The sequence below is a fragment of the Vicugna pacos genome, chromosome X (genome assembly GCF_048564905.1).
Source record: "Vicugna pacos chromosome X, VicPac4, whole genome shotgun sequence".
Classification (NCBI taxonomy): domain Eukaryota; kingdom Metazoa; phylum Chordata; class Mammalia; order Artiodactyla; family Camelidae; genus Vicugna; species Vicugna pacos.
In genome coordinates, this window is record NC_133023.1 from 82377529 (window position 1) to 82397919 (window position 20391).

General features: G+C 37.4%; 1 protein-coding gene and 1 pseudogene across 2 annotated transcripts in view; one reads left to right on the plus strand and one right to left on the minus strand.

The window, feature by feature from the left end:
* The window catches only part of KLHL13 (kelch like family member 13), a 159928-nt gene that overhangs the window by 135658 nt on the left and 3879 nt on the right, over nucleotides 1–20391 (minus strand). The gene's annotated exons all lie outside the window — the stretch shown is intronic.
* Nucleotides 9723–9948, plus strand: LOC140691734 (small nuclear ribonucleoprotein G pseudogene; annotated as a pseudogene).

The window sequence follows — 20391 nt, forward strand, 5'->3', positions numbered from 1 at the left end:
AATTAATCTCACGACTTTTCTTCCTGTAATTCTTTCCACAAACAGAAGCCTGAGTAATATTGCTAAAAGGCCATTCTGAAGTCACTCTTCTGCTAAACAACATTGCAGTGGCTCTCCAGTGTCTTCAGTATAAAGTTTAAAGTCTTTGGATTCACATATAAACCTTTCAGTGAGGACCTGGTCACTTGCTACTTCTCATCACTCTTCACCCCCAGCACACAAACTGAGTTACTCATCCTAGTTCATGTTTTATCTCACTTAAATGGCTCCCTCAGCCTGGAATGACCCTGCTTCCTTCACTTTGCCCAGTTAACTCCTATGCATTGTCTAAAAAAGACTAAAATCAGTCTTTATCATCTCTGAGATGCTTTAAGAACACAAGAATATTCACTAGAGTGTACTGAGCTTGGGAGAGGAGCAAGGATCTGAGATACTGAAACAATAAACCTCATACACCATCTAAACAATTCTCCAATCCAAAGGGCATGGACCAGTAGTTCTTAAAGCATTATATTCTCTCAACCTGTTCATATGTATAGTGCATTCCATCACTAACTCTCAATATATGGAGTGGCTCCCTAGAATGGAAGGGGCAGCTTAAATAGAGGTAATTGAAAGTGTACATGGTGGGACAGGGGAGCAGAAAGGAAAGAAAGAGAACCAGCCACACAAACCCAAGTTTATCTTATCAAACTTTTATGCTGAGAGTTGGGGCAGAGGTGTTGTAAATTAAAAATGAATTTACTACAACCCAGTCTTTATACATATATAATAATTATGGGCACAAAGCTTTAATATGGAGTTTATAATTTGATAAGTTCTTACAAAATCCCCAGTGGAAAATGTTTGCCATGGTCGTAAGTTCAGTGACCTGCTTGAAGGCCATATGATATCTACCATAATGGTAAGTCCGTCATCCCCAGTGAGTTCATATACCAAGCACTAGCATAATCCAAAGGAGTGGGAACATCCATGAAAAATATCCTGGCAGTTTGCATGATAGGCGAAGAAAAAGCAATTTATTAACAACAATACAGTGGAACCACTGCAACAGGATGAAGCCAACAAATTTATTTCACTAGATGAAATACATGTGAATGCCTGCTGCCAGGTCAGACTCACAAGCATGCATTTGAAGAGGTTCTGGATCCTGTGAGAACCAGTTTTTTCTCAACCTACAAGAATGGTTAAACTGAAAGGAGCTGACAAGATTGATGGTTGAGGTTTGACCTCACAAACAAACCCTTAGAACCAACATTTCAGCTGAGGTCACAGTGTCCTTTTGCATCAGAGTCCAAACAAGAAACAGCTTGTAGCAGTTTATATAGGTAGAACATTCCAGCAATTTAGCAGATGACTAGGTCTGTGACTTTAATGAGAGCCTCAAGTGGAAAAAAATCAGGAAATATAGGACAAGGAGACAGAAAGGGGGCTATGTTTCCAATCTCCTCTCTGCTAAAAGGTATAACCGAAAAAGTTAATTCACCTATAAGGAACTCAGTTTCCTTATCTATAAAGCGTATTAGGGGTAGGAAGAGACAGATAAAAAAAATCTAATGTCCCTCCCAGCTTTGAAATGATATGATTTTATCTACAGTGACCTCCCTGACAGATACACAAGGGGGTGAAATAGAAAAAGGCAAGAATGAAAACTATTAGCAAGGATGAGAAATAGGAAGTGATAGCTGGGAGAAGTGAGTGAAAATTATAAAGGAAAGATGGATATACAGTCTGAGCAGTCAATCACTATCCTTAGTTAGGAAGCTTTGACCATTGTTTTCCAAACACCCCTTCCCCCAACTTTCAGAATTACTTCCTTCATTCTTTTAAGACTTTCTTATGGTTATAGGCCACATTTGGAGAATTGCAAATAATGTGGCTGCTACCCGCAACAGATGGGGTTGAACTTCTACTCCATCTACTTCATCTCCACAGCCAGGTGTCTGAAGGGAGGATGTTTTGAGGGGAGAAAAAAGAAAGGAGAAGCAGAGTAGATAGTGGCTTCATTCTTCTTCTGACCACATCATGATAAAAGTTTCAATTCACCAGGAAGGTAAAACACTTCTAAACTTTTAAGCACCTAATGCAAAGCCTCAAAATGTATATTGAAAAAACCTAACTGAACAACAGTAGGAAACTGAAAAATTCATCTTTTAGAATGGAAGATTTTAAACCACCTTTCTCAGTAACTGACAGAACAAGCAGACAAAAATAACCTAGTATGATTATACATAATTTGAATACAACTATCAAGTTTAATCTACTGAGTATACACAGAACATTACTTCAGCAAATGGAGAGAACACCTTCTGTACAGAAGCAGATACAGCATCTGCAAAAATCGACCACATACTGAGCCTTAATGTAAGTCAACAAATATCAAAAGGTCTACAATCAAGAGTATATTCTCTAATCACTATGCAATTATGCTAAAAATAAATAAGTGATAACTAAAAATATCTGTTTGGATATTAAGAAACACTTCAAAACAACACATGGGCGTCAAAGAAGAAATCATAATGGAAATTAGAAAATGCTTAAAACTAAACAATAAAAAACACTACACAATAAAACCTGTGGCATGCAGCTAAAGCAAAGCTTAAAGGGAAATTTATAGCCTTAAATGCTTACATTATAAAAGAAAGGACAGAAATAGAGGCAGTAAGTATCTAATTTAATAAGCTAGGGAAAAAAACAACATAATAAAATCAAACAAAGTACAAGTATAGAAATAATAAAAAGCAAAAATAAATAAAATGGAAAATAAAAACAATGGAAGATAAACTGACACAACATTGTAAACTGACTATAACTTAATGAAAGAAAAACAATGGAAGATAAAATCAAAAGCTGATTTGTTGGGTTTTGTTCTCTTTAGCCAAATAATATTAAAAACTTCCAGCAAAAAGAATGAGATACCATGAATATAGCAGGAATAAAAATGAACATTACAAAAACTGAAGAGATTAAAAACACAACAGGAAATGCTACGAAAAAAGATACACAGAGGCATAAATTGATGAAAAGGAATATGAAAACAAATATATGTATGTACATGTATGACTGAAACATTATGCTGTATACCACAAACTGACACACTGTAAACTGACTATACTTCAATAATTTTTTTTAATTTTTAAATATATAAAAAAATTTAATTTAAGAAAAGAAAATCCACATTATACTGAGGTGATGGCCAGATCTCTGAAGGTTCTACTTACACATTTATTCACTTACTGTGTTTAGTTTATAGAAAAATTTTATATGTGCTAAATAAGTTATGAAAAATTCTAAATCAGGCATCATTATCCACATTTTTATCCTAGGAGTAAAATTTTTCAAATAAAACTGATAAATTTGGGGATATTTTTCTCTAAAAGAGTTTGGAAATAAGATTTCTGACTTCTTTCCTTTTCCTTCTGTAATCATAGTACAGGATTAAAGTATATTTTTAAATGCTTGAAAAATTATATTTCATAGATCTTTATCTGACCCTCTTTTATGAGCATGGTCACTTTCTAAAAGGCACTCTAGTTACTTTTGACCTTGTCATCTCCCCCACTAGACTGTTCAAGGGCAGGCTCCATGTCTGATGCAAATACAATGGCCCCAGGATCAGGGAATCTGAGTTCAAGTCCCAGTTCTTTCTAAGTAGTTTGTTAACTTTCCCAGGTCTCTCAACATCTCTACGTTTCAGTTTCTTCTTCTCTAATCTGAAAGGGTTGATGTATATGATCACACTGCATTCTGAATATTTTACTATCCTGAGTTAAATTTTATCTGTGTGGACATCAATGGATCTTTCTACCAGTTTATCAGTGGACCTCAACTCAGGAGGAAGGGCAGCTTTGACACTATTATGATTTTGAAGCCATGCTTCCTTAAGAGGAATACAACAGGAAAAATTAAGTAAAATCACAGTAAGACACTGAAGTACTGAAGAAATTTATTGTTAAAGCAAAAAGCCTTTGAATCAATCCAATCTATATTTACTATTTCAAGGCATGTAAAACAATAATGTGTGCCAATATTAAATTTCTCCAAAGGATTTTAACAAGAGTTATATGCTTGCTAGTTTACTGATGCTGCATTAACATGCAAGTTGAATCATTACTTGAGCATTATAATCGCATTACTTAATTCACTATGTCACTGAGTCCCGCACCCTGACTCCAAGATTTTATTTCTCTGTGAAATCTGTGTTATCTACAAATCCCTCCACTTTATTGCCCTTATCTCTAGCAGGTTTTTTTTTTTTTAAGATAAGTCAATTGTTAAAGGTGTAACAGAACTCTTGTCTGTGTGGTACATGCTTCTTAGACTCAGCACTTTGCCTTACAAACCAAAGAAATGTTGCCTATATAAAGATATTTTTATATATCATTACTGCCAAAGTAGCAAGATGGCATACAAAGCCACCTCAAAATCTGTTATGATAAGTCTCCAGTTTCAAGTTTTGAGATGTAATTAAACCTTAATAACAAGAATTCAGAAAGGCCAAAAACAAGTGAAACTTCTTCTGTTGTAAAGAGAAAGTACACGTGCTTTTCCATATTACTCCTACAAAGTCCAGCTAACAACCATGGACATTATATGTAAAACAAATACATGAAAACTCTAAAAGGTGGGGAGAAGAGGCAAGCTGGCTAGGGATCTCAGGACCAAAGGAGCAACACACTGGTGAGTTCCCCAAGTTTCTTTTGGCCCCATATATTCCACACATGAAGCTGAAGAAGCTGGCAACCTAGAAATGACAGTGAGCTCAGAGAACAAAAAAAGCCCTAAGAAAGGCCTGCTCTCTGTAGCCAAAGGATCAGGACAGGGGCAGCTCAGTAGGACAGAACACTTTTAGACACTAACCACTCTATGTCCACCAAACAGCACAGAAAAAAAAGTGACAATATCCACATCACCAAAAACTTAAGGGAGCCCAAACTTCCACCCTCAGCAGACTGCATTAAGGCACACCTCTCTCTCCCTGCTGGACTGGTGTCTTTCACCGCTGCCCAGTGTATGCAGTCACCCCCCTTCACAGTGTCAGTGGAGGCCATGTAGGGAGCAGTCCAAGGCATTCCTATCCCTCTTAGGGAGGTATAACTGGAGGCCTAGTGGGGAACCAATATACCCTCAACCATCAGGAATGAGGAACCACCCCCTCAAGTGTCAACAGAGGTCAACTGGGGAACCTGGCCAACTAGACCCCCCTGGCAGTAATGAGGCAGCATCCTCCCAATCTCTGACACGGTGGAGTCAGAAGCAGCCAACTAAAATTAAAAGTTTCAATAAGACACAAAATCTCATGACATAATGCTCAAAATGTCCAGGTCTCCATCAAAAAAATCACTTGTCATATCAACAATCAGAAAGACCTCAAGGTGCATGACAAAGAAATCTAGAGAAGTCAACATCAAGATGACAGAGATGGTTAAATTATCTGACAATGATATTTAAAGCAGTCATCATAAAAATGCTGAAATGAGCAATACTCACACAACAGATACATTTGACAGCAGAATAGACAGGAGAGAGGAAATAATCAGTGAACTTGAAGACAGAATACTACCCAACCTGAATAACAGGGAGGGAAAAACAAAAAATGAACAAAGCCTCAGCAACTTGAGGGACTACAACAAAAGGTCCAACATTCATGTCATCAGGGTCCTAGAAGGAGAGAAAAAGAGGGTGTAACTAAAAAAGTACTAAAAGAAATAATGGCTAAGAACTTCCCCAATTTGGCAAAAGAAATAAACCCATAGCTTCAAGAGACTGTGTGAACTGCAAACAGGATAAATCTGCAGAAATCTAACCTAATATACATAATAGTCAAACTTTTGACAAAGGAAAAAACCTTGCAATCAGAGAAAGAGAGAAATGACACCTTACCTAGAAGGGAAAACAGTTCATAGGACAGCAGATGAAACCATGGGGGCCATGACTCAGAATGGGAACACAAGATTTTTCAAGTGCTGAAAGAACTGTCAACCCAGAATCCTATATCCAGTGAAAATATTCCTCAGGAATAAAGGGGAAATCAAGACATTCTCAGATGAATATACTAATAGCTCATATAACTCAATAACAAGAAAACAAACAACCCAATCAAAAATGAGCAGAAGACTTAGATATTCCTCCAATGAAGACATACAGATGGTCAATAGGCATGTCGAAAAGATGCTTAATATTGCTAATTATCTGAGAAATGCAAACCAAAACTACAATGAGGTATCACCTCACACTGGTCAGAATGGCCATCATTAAAAAGTCCACAAATGATAAATGCTAGAGAGGGTGTGAAAAAAAGGTGGTGGGAATGTAATTTGGTGCAGTCACTATGGAAAATAGTATGGAGACTCCTTAAAAAACTAAAAATAGAGTTACCATATGATCCAGCAATCTCACTCCTGGGCATATATCCACAGAAAACTCTAACTAGAAAAGATACATGCACCCCAATGTTCATAGCAGCACTATTTACAATAGCCAAGACATGGAAGCAACCTAAGTGTCCACTGACATATAACTGGATAAAGAAGATGTGATACACACACACACACACAAACACACACACACACACACACAATGGAATACTCAGCCATAAAAAAAGAATGAAAGAATGACATCTGCAGCAACATTGATGGACCCAGAGATTATAAGTCAAGTAAGTCAGAGAGAGAAAAATATAACATGATATCACTTATATGTTGAATCATCTTAAAAATAATATAAATGAACTTATTTACAGAACAGAAACAGACTCACAGACATAGAAAACAAATTTATGGTTACCAAAGGGGAAAGTGGGGAAGGGATAAATTAGAAGCTTGGGATTAGCAGATACTAACTACTAGACACAGAATAGATAAACAAGGTCCTACTGTATAGCACAGGGAACTATATTCAATATCTTGTAATAACCTACAGTGGAAAAGAATCTGACAAAATATATACATGTGTAACTGAATCACTTTGCTATACACCAGAAACTAACACAACATTGTAAATCAAGTATACTTCAATTAAAAAAAAAGAAAAACACTGAATCTTATGATATTTGAGGTACTGTGCTAACACTCACATATATTATTTAATTCCTATAAAATCCCTTGCTTTCTCAATTTAAGATGAGGCAACCATGACTCAATGAAATTAAGTAACTTGCTTATGTACACACAAGTAGCAAGTGGCAGTCTGATTTTAAGGCAGGCTTACAACCCTAACACGCTACTTGACACTATAACCTTAAGTCCACCACGTTTAAGTACTACTTTATGTAATAGATGGGATGTCTGCTGTTGTCTAGTAAATGATTCCTAGTAAATAATACATTGCTAATTAAGTATTTCAATTAGGAATTCAATCAGAAACTAGAACAAATAAATGTTTTTCAAAGATTATAGCTAAGAAATTATGAGAACAATTTTATGTTACAAAGGCAACATTTAATAGCATGACTTTCCCTACAAGATTATGACAATAAGCCTTATAATGGTATATGATGCTGAAAACTAGCTGTTCTAGATTTTTAGGTTGTTATACAGGCATAGAAGTTTGTGATCGGCTAAAGACCACCACATTTTCTAAGACAGTAAAGGAACAAAATGACAGAAAAATTACGTTTTGTTAAATGCTTTTAATTTTCAAAAGCCAACATAAAGTTAACTTTAAATTATGCTGAAGTACAAAAATATTACACAAAAGGTACTGACATGTTAAACTGTACACCATCTGAAACGAATAATTTTGGGGTAGACTTCCTAAACTGTTCGACAAGTATGCCAGCCACCAATCCACACAACTTAAATGAACTTTCATCTAAAGGAAAATTTCTTAGGAGAAAGATAAGTGATAATAATACAAACTCTTCTCATACAGGTTCTTAAAAAACAAGGATTCAATATATGTTTCTGACACTGTAAACTTTCAAAACCTTAAACTTTCAAAACTTAAAGCCATCCACAGATTCCTCCCATATCCACACATTTAATGCCCTTAAAGAAATACACTCATCCCTAATGACACAAAGGCTTCTCATTTTTAGATAAAGTTTAACTTAGTGTAGATCTATGCTTACTGTCCTCTTTGTCCATGTTTCTTACCAAAATACAACATTCTATTCTAGCTTCAGGAAAAAAAATTTTTTTGAAAAAAATGGCTCCCACATGCATTGAGAGGGTTCATGCGACCTCATGGTTCTTCGCCTGATGCAGCAGCTGCTACCGTGTTCTCAGTTACTTCAGGAATTTTTACAGTTTATTGGCGTAACGTGAGAGTTTATACAATTATCTACAGTATGTCATGACTAATACATGCACATTACTAATATTACAAGCTTGCTGTTTGGGCTTACTTTTTCCATTAAGAAAAATGCTGACATTGTTATGTTAATTATCTTGGGATTCTGTGGCGTATCATGTTTTCGCCCCTGAGCAAAAACTTTAGAATCCATTAAGTTCATATTTTTTAATTGGCATATTAGACAGTGTACCAGTTTCATGACCCATTTTGGCCTTCAACCCAGTCCACCTATCAGTCAAATAAAACATGCAAAAATCGTCTTCATTAAATCACTCACCTAATCAAAATCTGCCAGTGGGTCCCCTCTGCAGTCTAGTACTCAAGTCTCCCCATTTTGGGGCTCCATTTTCCTGCCTTCCCTCTTGCTACTAAATACCACTCAATTGAACAGATCTCAGGAGTCACCCAAACAGCCTTATCTTTCCATCCTTGCTTACACATTCCCTTCACCTGGACTGTCCTCTCATAGCAAAATCCTACTCAGCCATCGGGCTCACCTCAAAGCTGAAGTCATTGGTTGAACCTACCTTGATAAGCCCCACCTTATCCACTCCTTTGGCACTTTTTTTCTCAATCTCCTTTCACAAGTCTGTACATATTTTCTATTCAATGTCATTGCAAGCTCCTTGAAGACAGAGGCTTTTGTTTAAGTAATTTAATTTCTTCCACTTCATTAGATTATATACCTTTTTAAAATTAGAAGGGTTGGATTAAATGATCCCTAGGGATCCTTCTAGATCTAAAATTTTATATGTCCATTTCTTGTTCCTCCTATAATGTATATTGTAGTTATCTGATAAATATTTTGAGCTATCTGACTTTATCAATGTTGATTATAAAATTACCCAGTTATGGCTACTGGAAAACATTCTAAGTATTGCAATTTCCAGATGACAATTAGGAAGAGCTTCCACGTTAGTCAAGCAGTCATAATTAGTAAGCTAAATATTCATTCAGTCATTTTCTCACTCAACAAATATTAATTAAATGTCAGGTCCAGGTATCAATCCCTGACATGGAGATGACTGACCTGGCCTCTGCCCTCAAGGAACTTGCAAGCCAGTGGGAGACACAGAAAAGTTAATGCACTACATACAATAAAGACTGATGAAGAGAGGCACAAACAATACTATGGAACTATATGGAAGAAACACCTAGCAGTGGCTACAAGGTAGAGGAGGCTCAAGAAAATGTTCCCAGGAGAGGCGACAAGTAAAGCGAAACCTGATGGACAATAAGTAGTCAGCACTTCAGGGAGAGTACCAAGTACAAAAGCACGAGGATAAGAGAACATGGCAAGTCAGAGGAAAAGCAATTTGGAATGCAACTTGAGGAAGTGTGAAAGAGGGGCCTACAGCTGAAGCAGGAGGGACCAGGAGAAATCCGTTTGGAGGCATCTTTGAGCTCGCCCAGTGGACACCGTGAGCAAAGCTCACCTTGATGAGTTGAAGAACTTTATGGACAAAAAGGTATTATTGAAATTAAATGGTGGCAGACATGTCCAAGGAATATTACAGGGACCTGATGTCTTTATGAATCTGGTGTTAGAGGAATGTGTGGAGATGGCAACTAGTGGGCAAACACAACCACACTGGAAGGGTGGGAAAATGAGGAAATCGTGTCATCACGTTAGAAGCCTTGGAACGAGTCTGAACAATGGTTGTGTTCACCAGAGAAATCAACTGATTCAACTGATTCCGTGTGTCACCCCTCCACATTTTACTACAATAAAAATTGGGTTGTGGACATTTTCTTACTAAACATTTTTGTTAAATAAACTTTTATAATAGTCAAAAAAAAAAAGGAAAGCTGAAAGCGAAGCTAGAGGGCCAGACGAGAGTCAAAATCAAGATGGGCTTGTATGTTATTGCTGACAAGTTTGGATTTTTATCCTTAAGCAAATGGGTAGCCAATGTTATGGAAATATCTCCAGATAAGTCATAAAACTGACCAAAGATTCAAGTTTTACATTAGAAACAGTATACAGCAGAGACTGGTAGTTGTTCCCTGATAGCTATTCTCCCCTTCATATATAGTAGTAATAATTTTAGCTGGGCACATGGCCACATAGCTAAAGACCATTTTCTAGCCTCCCTTGTAGCTAGATGACACCTTATGACTGAAGTCTGGCCAGTGGGATATGTGCAGAAGTGATGTATGAAACTGTTAAGTTATGGATACCCTTAAATGGAAAGAGTATCTTTTCCCCAGCCCCTTTCCCACCCCTTCAGTTGGAATGAGAATGTAATAGTGAGTTACAGCAGCCACCTGGGATAACAACAGGGAAGCTGCTGATTGAGGTAACAAAGCAGTAAGACAGAAAGAGTCCAGGTACCTGATAGCTGTCATCCAACCCTGAACTGCCTACCTGGATATATGTAAGAAAGAAGTATGTTGTTTAAGGCACTGTATTTGAGGGTCTCTGTTACATCAGCTTAACTTATATACATAAGAATATACAGTGGAATTTAAAATTGGGTCTAAAGGACTCAAGAACTGTACATACTTACTAATAACATAAGACTGAATTACAAAAGGAGTTCTAGGAAACACATCTTTCAAGCTTAAGTGAGAGTGTATAGGTTATCAGAATGTAACTGGGCTAATATAACTTAAAGCAGTACATAAATAAAAGGCAAAACTGAGTTATCAACATAAATCACCTAAATCATGTGGTTAGGATAGTGTAGCAATGGGCTCATGCTAATTTATGGTCCTAAAATTACTATTCCAGTATTCAGAATGAGGTGGGGTTTTTTTTTAAATGATAGAAAAATTTAAATTAACAAAGATGACATAGGAAAGGAAGGAACAACATCCACACCTGGATTTAGCAGTATCCATGCTCCCCAACCTAAGGAAATTAAATTTCTAAGGTTCTCAACTATCAGATCAAAGTGACTAAGTATAATAGGTCTTCAGGAGTCTCAGGTTGCCTTGCACATACCATTTCTAACACAGCAAGCTATACACAGGAGCCCAAAAGCCCTTTGGGGATACCCCACCAAGGCTTACCCTATCCCATGCTGCTTTCTAGGGCTGACATCTAGCCCTCCCCTTCCCCACCATATTGAAATTTACCATCAGGGTCAGACTCTTGGTATCTTTCAAGATTATAATTACATATTAAGTAAACTATTCCATGTTAATGAAGATAGTTTAGTGGAGACATGGCCAAGGCCTTCTGTCAACCCATTTTAATCTGCTAGAGTAAAGTACCTAACTTTCATTTGGTTGGATCAAAAGAAAGTGGTTAACTACAAACCAAAGCCAACACAAACGAACAAAAATTCTTTAGAAGTCATGGGTCTAACCAAATAGTGGAAATGCCAGGTAAATTATAAGACTGCAGTACTCTTGGCAAAGAAGTAACATTTTAAAAACAGACAGAAGCACTAGGTGTCCCTCAAATCATGTCATGGAAGTTATCTATTCCTAAAGAAAGAAGTCCCTTGACAACTAACTATATTCCTCCAATTGAATGGTAAATGACGATGCTCACAATTGCGATGTTATCGGCTCCATTTCAGTCACTGAAAGGGATGCAGGCAACAACCCAGAAGGTACTTTGGGCACACAAAGAAAGAACGAGGGTTTATAACTAAGGGCAGCACTTCAGCTTGATGGAGCCAGAGACCAGTTTTCCTCTTCCTTGTGATAGTTATGATTGACTCCAACCAAGAGGACCCAGAGAGACACAGTAGGCCTTACAAGGCGTTTCCACAGCTCTTTAGGAGAACAAAGGGAGCAACATACTGGGACTGCCTCTGAGAATGAAGACAGAACTTGGTCTTGTTCAGCACTGCATCACCATGACCTGGGTCACAAGGTGCTTCACTAATTTTTCTTAAATGAATTTACATAAAATACCTCATTTTCTCTCAACAGAGACTAGTGCTACCCTACATAGTAAGGTAATTAGAGCCACTGAGTCTCCCTTATGGGCAAATAAAGCAGATACATCTTTAAAACAGACAGATGGCTCTAACCCACTTAGAGCCATTCTAGACCATTTAAGAATCAAAACCATCTTCAGTACTAACTTAAGCAGAAAATCAAAGTTATTATGAAGTAATAGTTTATGTGTATATTTTGTGGATTCATTTCTTAAAACCAACGAATGAGATCTCATGTCATAGAAAACTCAATTTGCACATTACTCTAGATCCTCTCTTCTCCATGGTGTGATACTTTGTCATTCAGAATGGCACTCTTAAAGCTGACCAATTTGGCTTGCCTTAAATAAGCAGATTTCTAATCTATTTCCACATGGCCCAGTATCATAATAGCTTGATAACATAATTTAGCAATGAAACAAGACCCCAAATTTCCTAAATCAAAATTCCTAAACCAAGCATCTTTTTAAAAAATTCCACAGCACTTGATTCTTTGACTCCACATGATGTGAACAATTAATCTCCATATACCTCCATGATAAACATATGCTTCCACCTGATTATCACAAAGGTACACTTAGCTTAATTCTTCCAGTGACAGCAGTGTCACCTTATCTGATTCTATTCCACACACTAGATGTAAGATCACCTCACCGTAGGCACACATAAAGAGCAGAGAATACATGTAGGCAAACAAAAAAAAAAAAAACGAAGATTCACAGCAAGCCATTTTGCGTGAATCAAGTCCCTTTAACTTCAAATGAAACTAACTACTTAGGTGCCTGAATAGAAATTCAACTCAAGTATATAATAAGCACAGAGAGGAAGTTTTAAATAACATTTCAAGACTGTTCTGAAAGAAAAAGTAGATATAATCTGAAGTAATGTGAGACGGAGCCCAGATTAATTCATTTAAAAAAGACACCTAAGTTCTGATGCATATTGCAGGTATCTTGAAATATTTTTAAAATTATCACTCTTGGAATTTTTGAAGCTATTGGCCTGCTGGTAAGTTGTCTTATTTAATGTGTTAATTAAAAAGCATACGTATTACTTATTAAAAAAAATACACCTATGCTCCTCAAGACATCTAATTATGCCCAAAGATGATTTTTAATGATAAAAAGATAATAGCTATTCTTTAGCCTGAAAGATAACACAGACTAAAACTTACTACTCTAATGAAGAACTGGGAACAGCCTTTTCCCTCCCACACCACACACACAGATATTTGGTTTACTAATTCCCACTAGACAGAAACATAGTCCTTGACTATAACTGGCTATACTTGGTGAAATCTGAGTGGCTGAAAAATCTTTTCAGACATTTTTTTCAAAATATTCCAATTATCTCACATATCTGTATATAGTATCATGCAACACATTTTATAAGGCAGTTTCTATACTGTTTTATAAGGTCATCCCAATACTATAGCCCAGCAAAAAAAAAAAAGTAATTCTTTTATTTCAATCATCTATCCAAGAGTAATCTATACCCGGCATAACCCTCAGAAATACGAAAAAAAAATGCCAGTGTATGTACATAAAATTTCTCAGGCATCTCTAGCTCTGGCTTATTATAGAAGCACGCGTAGACAGGGAGGTAGCCATTCACACGCACAGGTTTAGCAGTTTTGTTTTTAAATACAAGTCTGGCTTGGTTATGTAGTACTAATAGCAATACATTTGTGATAAATACATAATAAGCAGATTTATATAATAAATTGAACTGAGAATTCAAAATCAGAAAAATACATAATCCTTTGGAAGACTAGTCACTGATCATAATGAAATTTTTTAAAAGGCATTCTACATCAATTTGGAGCTAAAAAGGCAAAAAAAAACCTGGAAAAAACAGCATGAGATCAGTGTGACACTGAGCAGGGATCTATGAATAGTCTGACAGGGAAGGAGTAGTACCAATAGGCACACTGCTTCCATCCCCTTTGTGGCCACATTTGTTTCAAAATACCTATTTCTCTTTTCGGGATGATGAAAGTATTCTAAAATTGGCTGTGGTGATGGTTGCACAACTCCGTGAATATACCAAAAACCGTTTAATTGTACACTTTTAATGGGTGAATTGTATGGTAGCTGACTTATAGCTCAATAAAGTTGTTACCTATTTTTAAAAACATGTTTGAGGAGCAAAACATTGTACACAAAAATCGAGCTCTGACTGGCTGCCAATATAGAGGAATCTGAATTTGATTTACCCTAGAAGTTTTTCCCCAGTTCAAAAGAAACACACACACACACACACACCCCTGTGCACACACATGCAATATACATGCACAAAATTGGGGGCATTAAAATATCAGAATACTTCCCTTGCTTTTCAATAAGAACCCCTACAAAAGTGCCTTACTGAAGATACCTTGCCAGCTTTAACACCATACTATGATTGTTCCTCTATATTTCTCCAGAATGTTTTCTTACATGCCTCATTTAGCTAAAATGTTCTTATGTAATTCACTGTGCCTCGGTTTTCTCATCTGTAAAATGGGGATAGTACTTGCTCCCACCTCCTAGCATTGCTGTGTGATTTGAGTGTGTTAATGCATATAAAGCAGTTACCATGGTGACATACTCATGATGGGTACTATAATAAATTATTATTAATTACTGATTGGTATTAATATTAGTATTGGCTGATATCAAGTTGCTTCACGTTCTCTGTTGCACTTGCTAGATGGTAGGATTATTTCAGGGCATTGGATACCTCTTTTACCTCCTAATAGAATGCTTTACATATAATTACTCCACAAACGCTTCCTCAGAATGTTTAAATACCACACCTATATGATGCCAAAAGCACACAGAAAATTCTGGAAAAAATCCAAAACTCATTTTGATAAATGTCAAATTGTGCAAGTACATATGCAGATATAGAATAACGGTGAGATGCTGAAATTTTGGTGGTGCTGAAGTCCACTGCAGAAGTTTTGGTTTCATCCCGTGAAAGACTAGAGATGTGAAAGGATCCTTTAGTCTTTCACATCATTAGTGAAAAGCACTCGGTTAGAACCAAGGGCCCTACATTCTGCGCCTAGATCCACCGCAGACAATGTGACCCCCTGCAAGTCACTTAACCTCGTTGTGCACGCTCCACTGGAGTAAATAAAATAAGGATAACCAACCAGGCTTCCAGAGAAAGTTGCTCTGTAAGTAAAGGGCATTATCTTTAACATTTGTGCTCATTTCCTGACGGTAAAGTCCAATTTTTGGAAAAAACTAGAACATTGCATTTTCGTGTTCAAATATGATGCTGATAATGATGACTACAGATGCAGGGAAAGCTGCTAATAAATAATATATCTCATCAGTGCGCTGAGCTGGGCTTTTCAGTACCTAAACGGATTTTATCGTAACCATCACAAAGCCCTGCGCATAGACAGCGACGAGTTTCCTGGTTCTGTCCCTTCTGTGCATGCACGGCATTCCATCACCAAGTCAGCGTCCCAGGGGTCATCTGTCTCCTCACCCGAGTGACAAAGCAACCAAAGGAGCACCTGGGAACTTGGAAGGGCAGGAGCACTACCTCCGTGCACTTTCAACTCAAAACTGTAGATGAGCTCTGCAACACCTGCAGCTGCTCTCAGTAACCCGCTGAGGCAGACATTCATGCATCAAAACTGCTAGTGAACTTTCCCCACCTCTCAGGTATTATTTGATTTGTTGCTAGAGGAACTATTATAAAAGCTTAAGATAACCATAATAACTCAAAATTAAGAGAGGACATAATTCAAGCAGAATTACCCTCTGCCTAGTGGCTTAACTATTATGAATGTTTCCGTATTTTCCTCTTTGAGGGCTTGCAATTTGGAATAGAGATAAATCAGGAAAATGAATCCCTCTTGATTATCAGAATACCAAAAGTTTTCATGTTTAAAAGAAACATTATTTGTTGTATACATTTCCCCACATCTCCCTTTCCCTTCAAAATGGAGATTAAATTTTAAATCCTACTAAGCTAAACAGTATTGTATTTACATATATATATTGAGTCAATCATATTTAAAAACTGACATTTTCCTTGCATTCAACAGAATGTCATCTTTGAATAATAAGCCAAGTATTTATCATAAACCCTCTTGTGTGCCAGAAAACTAGGGCTATTTCAAAATGGTCTACTCACCAACTAAAAGACACATGTTCAGAAAATAGCATTCCAGTTGGGGTTAAGGCAGTATGAAAGAAAGATGCCATTTTCCCTCAGATTTCTGGTTCACCTATAAATGCCAAAGCTCCTATGCTATACCAAAGGTTTTAACCAGTTAAGTCATAAATCTACTAAAAGAGTCAGTAATAGGGGGAGGGTAATAACATCATGGTAGAGCGCATGCTTAGCATGCACAAGGTCCTGGGTTGAATTCCCAGTACCTCCATTAAAAAAAAAAAAAGTCACTAATAACTGTATCTACTATGTGGCTTGAACTCTACTTAGCCCTTTAAATGCATTATTTATTCCTTAAAACCAACAGAGGAGGCAAATAAGGCTCAGAGAGGTAAAGGGGGTTGCCCAAAATCACACATACAACAAGAGACAGAGTTGGGATTTGAACCCAAGCCTGAGATTCCAGGGCCCCAGATCTTAGCCACTGAACTCTATAGCTTCCCACTGAGACAGATACATGTGGAACAAATAACTTTGTTGAAATGAAGCATTCTTTAGAAATAAGTAGGACCACGAAGCAAATCTCGACAACTCTCTTATCCCCGTTACTGAATAGACTATAAAAGCACTTCATACATAGACTATAAAGGCCATTCCTTAATCGCCCTTCTCTACCCACGTCCTTAAGATCTTCGGGCAGTAACACACTACAACCAGGTCATGCCCTGGGAACTGGGTCTGGAGTGGGATGGCAATAATGAAGGTGGGACGGCAATAAAAAAAATCAGTTGGAAGATTTAGTGTTTGACATACACCATTTATCTTCACCCCCTTTTTTCATTTGCCTTTCTCTTCATCTTTCTCATGTGGAGCAAATCAACTCATCACTTTGTAACAGGCACTCTGCTGACATGCTGCTTGCCCCTTTTCAAAACCACCTCAAACTCCAGAAATCTTTTATCCACCTCGAAGCACAGGAACCTTGAGAACTTTCCTCTACTATTAAATATTTCAGCAGCCAGCAATTGACAAAGCAATTTGTAAAGGGAATGTGTTATAAATGAAAGCATTTTTAAAGTGAGCAAAAGTTAACTTCCATCAGTGACGTAAGCCAGTGTGCAGAGAGTGGGGCAAAATTTGACCCCATCAATCGTGCTGCTCGTGGTCATGGTCATGGTGTTCTAACAGCCTCTCTTGTGAAGATAGGAGTACCTTGGCAGGTCCTTCACTATCAATCTTAGCTACGACCCCCCAACATTGGAACTCAGTTAGGACTCGACACATTTTAAGATTTACAGCATTATCAAACAACCAGAGTGTTCCTTGAACTAAAAGAAATTATGCAACATAGGGGGGAAAATTGATGTCTATTGCCTTTTCTGTAGGTCATGATGAGATTTTTTAAGGCTAAGAAAACGTCTGGATATTTGATGGAAGGAAGAGACTCAAACAGTACAGTGTGGCCTCAGTGCTTTTCAAAGGGTCACCCCAGGGTTACCACAGCTGCCCTTGCAGGCAGAAACTTTCCCTGAAGTATTGGGTTTTACCTCAAATTTTCATCATGAATACTGCATTCAAAACACAATGTATCTGAGTTTAAATAAATAAAATTAGGTACCAGTGAATGTTCTTCTAAATCTTGGTATAAAATAGATGCTTCAAGAATGTTGTAGCTCCTAGTACACACTATCATGTCACCACCCTCTCATCCAGTCAACCCAGTGTCCAATTTGAGGGAAAGAGCACTGGACAGAGATTCTATTTGCTTAAACTAGCGCAATGCCAGAAATAAAATAGGTACTTAATAAATATCTGGTGAATGAATTGGCAGAATGGCTTCAAGAACTAGTTTTCAACTTTAAGAAGATTCCGGAAAAACCTTTTGAGACACATAATTACTCCGAAACTCACAAAAGAAAAAGGACAAAGAAAATATACCAATTATGATTTACAAATATTGAAAGATGAGAACAATAAAAAATATATATTTAGCTTAGTTTAGCTGAAAAGAAAAGGTTGCCAGGATGTCATACAGAGATAATATTGCAGGGGTCGGGGGTAGCTAGGGTGATTAAAACCCAATTCCGTTCAGTGAACACTCAGTCTGGTTTTCAATTGTCTGTTGTGTTTTCCTTTGTACATTTTTAATATTAATGATTTCAAACTTACAGAGGAAAATAAGGATTTGTAATGGACACCCATGTCCCTGGGTAACCATGCATGGTGATGAAACTACTGAAGTCCAGGAATCACGCCTCATTGGCTTTATATCTTTCTCTTGCTTTTAATACAGATTTCTATACATGAGGAGTTCAAGAAATGTTTTACAACTGCAAAGAGGAAATGTCTAATCATGTTATATTCTTAATTGCATCCTCTCCACCGCCCCCCTGGAAAAAAAAAAAAAAGACGCGCCCTAAAGAAGCATGCTTTGTTTTAAATAACAAAAGAAAAATAAAAAATACTTTTAACGGTACCAGATGAAAGAGTATTGAAAGACTGGGATCTTGGTTCAGTTCAATCATGCAACCCGGCCGTATCTGTTTTCCTAGGATAAAATGAGGCCCATATAGCCAGCGCTCTATCCAGAGTTGTTACATAAATAAATCAGCATGTATTTACATGGTAACTGCAAGGTATTAGGAAGGATAAAATAGTATATTTACCTCCCTAATCACAACCAACAGCAACAACTTACTACGTGCAAGGCCCTGATTTAAGTACCTTAGTGTAACATATACAACCCCCTTATCTGAAAACCTTGGTACCAGATGAATTTCCAAGTTCAAAAACGTCCAGACGTTTAGATAGGCAGTAACCAGCATGTACTTTCTATTCTGTAATACCCCAGGATGGTCTGAGGCACTACTCTATAACATATTACTAATTCAACAACAAAAGCAAATAAATACTCACAGTAAATAGAACAAAAACTATAAAGTACCCTCACGTCAGTTCAAGTCAAATTTGGTCACCGCCTGAGTTGCAGCACCTAACTTACTAAATAAAATTTGTATTATGCCTTTTGAAATTTCAAAATTGCAAACAACAAATTGTAGACATAACTGACCCATTTAATCCTTGTAAGTACTCTAAGAGGGAGATACTCTTCGTCCTCTCTTACAGATGAAAAGTATGAGGTACAGAGAGGTTAACTAACTCATCGAGTCTCCTACTCAGCCAGTAAGATTCCGAGTCTGAACTGAAGCCAGGCAGCCTAGCTCCACAACTGCGCTCTTAACAGCTATGCTCTAGGACCTCTCAGAAACCACTCGATGACACCAGACACGCGAAAAGTTAAACAGGATTAAACAATGTAAGTATCCAAAACAATAATAGAAGAAACAGCACAAGGCAGCATTTATTCATTATTCGGCAACTGTTTATACAGGACACGCCACGTCCCAGGTGCCCAGGATACAACTATGAGGACACCAGACAAGGCCCAGGTTACCTCTGTGATACCAGAGACCAGTGGGGAAATGGCCGGGTATCAAATAAACATAATTATGATACGGTGGTGTGACTGCTGTTCACATCCACAGGCGGAGATCAGGTCAGTGGGGGATGGTGTAATACGACATAGGATTTGTAGCGTTCTTTGGTGTTGCAATTTGCAAGGACAGAAAGGAAAAGAGAGGGCCTTTCAGATGGATGATGGCGTGGCATCCGATCAAAAAGCAGTTACTGTGCACCTACTCTCTGCCAGGAACAATGCTAAGGACAGAAGTTCCAAACTAGGTAAAATCTACTGAAACCAACAGAGGATTTGTGTAAGAGAATAATAAGGACAAGTGGGACTTTAGGCCTGGGTCAAATTCTGGAGAATCTTTGAGTGTTAAATTGAAGCGTTGGAATTAGACCCTGCAGGAGTCGCTTAAGGTTATTTTGCAGGTTTCTGTCTCACAGTGTTAGGATTTACCCCTATGGAATGTCAGTGACTATCTGCATTCCTATTTGGGGCCAATTAGACCTCAAGGCTGGATTGCTTTCAAGCAAGGGCTCAGGGCAACAAAATAAATGCCAAGTCTAAATTCATTTAATCCTCAAGGAATAGAGGAACTCTGACCTTTCAAAGAATAAA